The sequence below is a fragment of the Barbus barbus genome, assembly GCF_936440315.1.
Source record: "Barbus barbus genome assembly, chromosome: 33".
Classification (NCBI taxonomy): domain Eukaryota; kingdom Metazoa; phylum Chordata; class Actinopteri; order Cypriniformes; family Cyprinidae; genus Barbus; species Barbus barbus.
Genome location: NC_136761.1, coordinates 20,428,183 through 20,433,449, shown reverse-complemented (window position 1 = coordinate 20,433,449; position 5,267 = coordinate 20,428,183).

Genomic DNA, 5,267 nt, shown 5'->3' with positions numbered 1-5,267 from the left:
TTTTCTGCATCTATGCCTTCAAGCACATGTCATTTATTTATTTGGGTTTGGATGACAATTCTGAATCACACATGGAAACGCTTTATCTTTTGAGATCTGTTTATATTGTTCCAAGTTTTTTATTCAATTTTTTCCCCTCTAAAACCCACGTTCATGTTTACATAAGTAGTTTGACCTAGGCAGACTTCTGACCCCCAGCATTCATTCTCTCAAGTTTCAGAATGCTTGGAGCATTTGGGGGTCCCCACCAATCTTACATCTCCATGGTGGAGTTTAATTGCCCCTGTAATTGCCCCTCTCTGGTTGGGCCTGTAATAGTAGTAGATCTTGGATATTGACAGGGGCAGCTCACTGTAGCATGGTTAAAACAACCTTAATGTCTCCTCGTTCTGGAACTGAGAGGGTCTACTTACAATGGAAACAGTGTTGCATCAATGTATACACTACTTTCACCTTTTAGCACCTTTCACCATTCAACATTGTCATTACAAAGAGTAAATGAGTATCCGCATTACAGAACGACATTCCACTGAATTAATGTTTTTTTATAATCACGAGCATAAATGGAACGATAGTTTGCCTCATTATCTCATTTTTCAAAGCTTTGTAATTTTGGCCCAGGTTCAACAAATTACATTTTTACTTCTCATTCCCACTTCTTCCATACACTCGGAATTCCCAAATCCCTTCCCTCTCTGATTACCATATCATCTCAGGCCCTTCTCACCCACCCACCCCCTCCCTCTCTTCCTCCCCTTCCTCTTCTCTGTCAGTAAAGCTGCCCCATTAGCCCCTTTGCAGGAGTGTTAAGAGTAATGGCCCTGCCAATGTGAGAGCCAACACAGGGGAAATAACGCTTCCCTCGCCTGGCCTGGAAATCTCAGAGCAGGGTAATGAATCCTTATGAGAGCAAGGCTGGGGTATATTGTTCCCCTATATGGGGGAGGGAGGTGGGCAACGGCAAATTGAAGAAACTCATGAGCTGCTGTTGTTTTTGCAGGTCATTAAGTCTGTGTTAATCATCTCGGAGCATTTTCATAAGTTTGCTGGGGCAAATGAAGACCAATGAAGGGATGTGCTGATAGCGGGAGAAAGAAAAGTTGGAGAGGGAGGGAAAATGCACGGTATTGTTTGATCAATACCGTGCATTTTCCCTCCCTCTCCAACTTTTCAATGCGGCCTAAGATAACTTTTGAATCTCTCCGATCAAGTCTCCATTACTGCATCCATCATGCATCCTTTAGTTCGGTCAAATTTGCTCATTCTGTGTGATGATGAAGGTAAGATCTTATGTAAGCTCAATGCACTACTAAAATGTGCACTTTTTACAAAAATACGTGTAGATGTTGGACAAACATATATATTTTTACTTCATATTAACAGATTCAGATGGGTCAGTACAGAGAATTATATACTCTTTAAATATATTATATATTATATAGTTCTGTTTTATATACCTATTAGCAGCTGCATTACTAATTGAAGGCCTAATTTAATGGTGCCAACAATGAGGAAAGTGGATACGGCACTCAGAATTAACGAAGGCTTCCAACAACACTTTTTATATGCGAATTCATACTAAATAAACATAATCTATTCATGAATAAAGCCCCCCATGTACTTTACACTGCTTTTAAATATTTTCCGTGCAGAGAACATGGCTAATTGTAGTCTGGCACAGCGTCTCCAGTAAACCTTGCTCAGTGAACTCGTATTTCCTAACTGCAACTGACTATCTTTATTTCTCTGGCTCAATAAAACCCTGCCGTTTATGAGAAACCAACAAGATTCGAGTGACATCATTCACACTTTACTTGTGTTTTTTAACTCTGTATTGGCCACAAAGCATCCCATAACAAGATGGAGTTCTTATTTGTGGCCTGTTTCCCTTTTGTTCTGCGATTCATTTGTTTAATGCTCAAGGATGATAGAGATTATGTATTCATTGTTGGATAGGTGTAATTTCACTTTATGGACTAATTAAGTAATGGTTGTGGGTGTAGATAAATTCTTTCTGGAGTCTTGCCAATGGTACCTTTCCACAGCTGGGTCTTGTTTGCTTGTCTTATCTCAATTCCCCTCAGTTTTTCTACTATGGAATCTTTCCTTCTCCTCACGCCAACAATACCACAGTTTGCTGTTGTTTTTTTGTTTTAGTGAATGGGGGCGTCTTAGGGGTGTGAGAATGAAAGTGATTTGATCCAAACCCCATACACCAGTTTTCATAAAAAGAAGTATTATTTAAGTTGTCTTTCAAAGAGCATTCTTCTCCAGGGTCTCTAAAAACATGACATCTCCCATTTAACTCTTTCTCAACAGCTGAATAAACTTAACATGTGAAAAAGTATCTGTGAGACCAACGTCCTTGAACATTTTACGCCGCCACATATTGCTATCTTACTTTTTTTCAGTTTATCACATTAACATGTAACGGCTCCAGATGTTGACTCCTCTTTTTTATTCAGCTTAATTACTAATTGAATTTGCCCATAAAAGAGCAGATGCTTTCTGCTTCAGAACACAATGTGTCAGGGGCACAAAAATGACAGGAACATGTTGGGAATTGAACTAGCACTGAGTGGATTTTAACTCATTCTATGCCAGGACTTTGTATATTGCTGTATATGTAAGAGATTATAAACAATTTACAATAATCAGTATGTGTTTGTTTACTGTAATACGCAGGAAAAACACAATTAAATATGATGCTTAAAATGTCCCTCCAGGGACGTTTTAGGCATTTTACTATTTTTTTCAGTTATTTATCCTGAATGATTTTGCTGCAAAAGTGTGTATTATTAAGACACAGCATTTTATAACTCCTGCTAGATTTGTTAAACAAAATGTTGTTGAGCGTATGTTGCCGCCTCAAGAGGCCAGTGAAAACTGTCTTTTTTATAAAAGAAGACCATGGGACAGTGACCACTAGTTAATTTCTACCGTTTATGCTGTAGCGTTTCCCATGAAAATGTGGTCAGCACATCATTTCAGAGTGGGAGTGGGAAATCTGACATTTTTATTTATTTATTTTATTCACCACACATGTTTCCAATCTGCAGAAACTCGGCATAGTTGGGTTTTTCCCCTTTTACAATGCCATTACAAAACAATGTTCATTGTTTGTGGCATTTGCTCTAATTTTACAGCTCTTGCTCCATTTTGTACCCATTGCTTAGTCCTGTGCTGGACTGGCTATGGGATACGGGACTCTTTTCATGCTGTTTTATTTAAGGATGTTATTGTTGGCCCTTGCATAGGCCACAGTCAGCCCCTGGGTCTTTTTCCCAAGCGATAGAACCACCCACACGCCATCCATCATCTGACCTCTCTCTGCATGACAGGTCACTTCTGCTTTTCCACCAGGATGCACCGTGTTTGTGTATGTGTGTATGTGTGTGTGTGTGCTGTGAGGCAGTTTTGGGACAGTAATTATAATATGAAGTTTAGACAGAGCTCATAATGCAGATATGAAAATCTGCTAAAACGGTGGGGTTTGTATGGTGTTGTAAAACCTCATCTAAATGCAGTTCAGTAGAGTGTCTTGCCAAGCTCTGCAAACTCTGTGCTAATAGTATACTATTATCTATAATTACAAATAGGTAGGCTATTATTGCACCTATTCACCAACTATTATTGCACCACCACAGTTCATGGTGTTTATAATGATAACAAAGTGAAACATACTGACTGAAATATGATTAAGGCCTTACATATTATGGTGAGAGGGAAAAAAGAGAAAATTGTTTATGTTGTGTGACAGTGCCCCCTACTGACAGTTCAGCTCACATCACGCCAATGTTTTAGATAATGATAAAATGTTATTTTGTTATTTTCCTCCCATCATTTATTTTTGGCAAAAAATGAGACATTATTTTATCAGGACAAAACTTTTCGTTTTCAAATCTGAATGTTGATTTTGGGGCATAAAATCAAATATCACAGCACAGACGACTAAAAATATTCCACTTTATTTCATGGACCATTTTAGACAATGAGGCCTTTGTACATTTACAGCCAAGATCTCCCTTGCAGATTTCACTTTGAAGTCCATGCAATTTACATTTCCACAGTTTGAGCTGTTTCATTTATTTTCATTTCATTAGTATCACTCTTCTTATATCCAAGGCCAACATAAAGTAGACAACCATAACATATCTACCAATGTTTTGCTTCTGATATTTCTCAGATATTTACTTTTATTGACAATTACTTATAGCCAAATCTGCATTAAAGTAAATGCAGAATTTCATAAATGTTTTATAGCATGCGCATTGACATCAGTTTTTAAAACTGTAGGTGACTGCATTCATGCATAAACACACAGGTCTACATATATTCAACAATGAATATCATAACCACTTAATTGTAAAATTATCAAGCTATATTATGGTTGATCAAAGCTGAATATGAAAAGTAGTCTATATTTTTTTCCATGGTTACTAATTTTGAATTTTGTTGTTTAAGACAACTTAACTAGGTAAGACGCATGTTAGTGTCCAAACGAAAATGTTTTCTGACGGATTCGGTTGTGAATGCGTTTCCTTCATAGGCTCGGTCTTCGCAGTCAGGCTGTCTATGGTTTTCTTCATTGAACTTGCAGCAGTAATTGAAGCAGATCCCATGGGTGTAGTGCATTTGGGGACGTTAAGTGCTGCCTCTTGTCATGCTCTGTTTTTGTAAAATAGGTTCTTTTTTGTCAGTTTCCTGTGATGTTCTTCATTGTTTTTTTTTTATTTATTTATTTATTTTGTTAAAGTGTGCAAGAAGCTCCTAATGCTTGTTTTCCGTGAGAGGCTCTCCTTTCCCAAGGGGCTGTCATTTGTGGAAGGGCCTCCATTTTCACCCATCACTAAGATGGCCCATCTACCAGAACACACAAAGTTTTGGCATCTCAGCTCCTGAGAAATGGACTACCTATTGGAGCTGACACCCAGAAACTTACTCTTTTTTTACCATGTTAATGTGACTGATAAAACTTGGCAGTTGCATACAGTACCTTAAACTTGTCTGAATAAAATTTATATATATATATTATATAGAACATATTTTATATATGTTCACTTGAATATTTAAAGGTTATTTTTTGTTATTATTTATTATATAAATGTCGGTATAGGTAGCTACATACCGTGAAGTCTTTCAACCTTCCACTGTTATCCTCTATTATCAGAAAAACATACAGCTAATTGAACACGTTATAGGCTTTCCAACACAACTGAGTGAAAATGAAGTAAAATAATGAAATAAAAAATGTAAACCAAAAAATT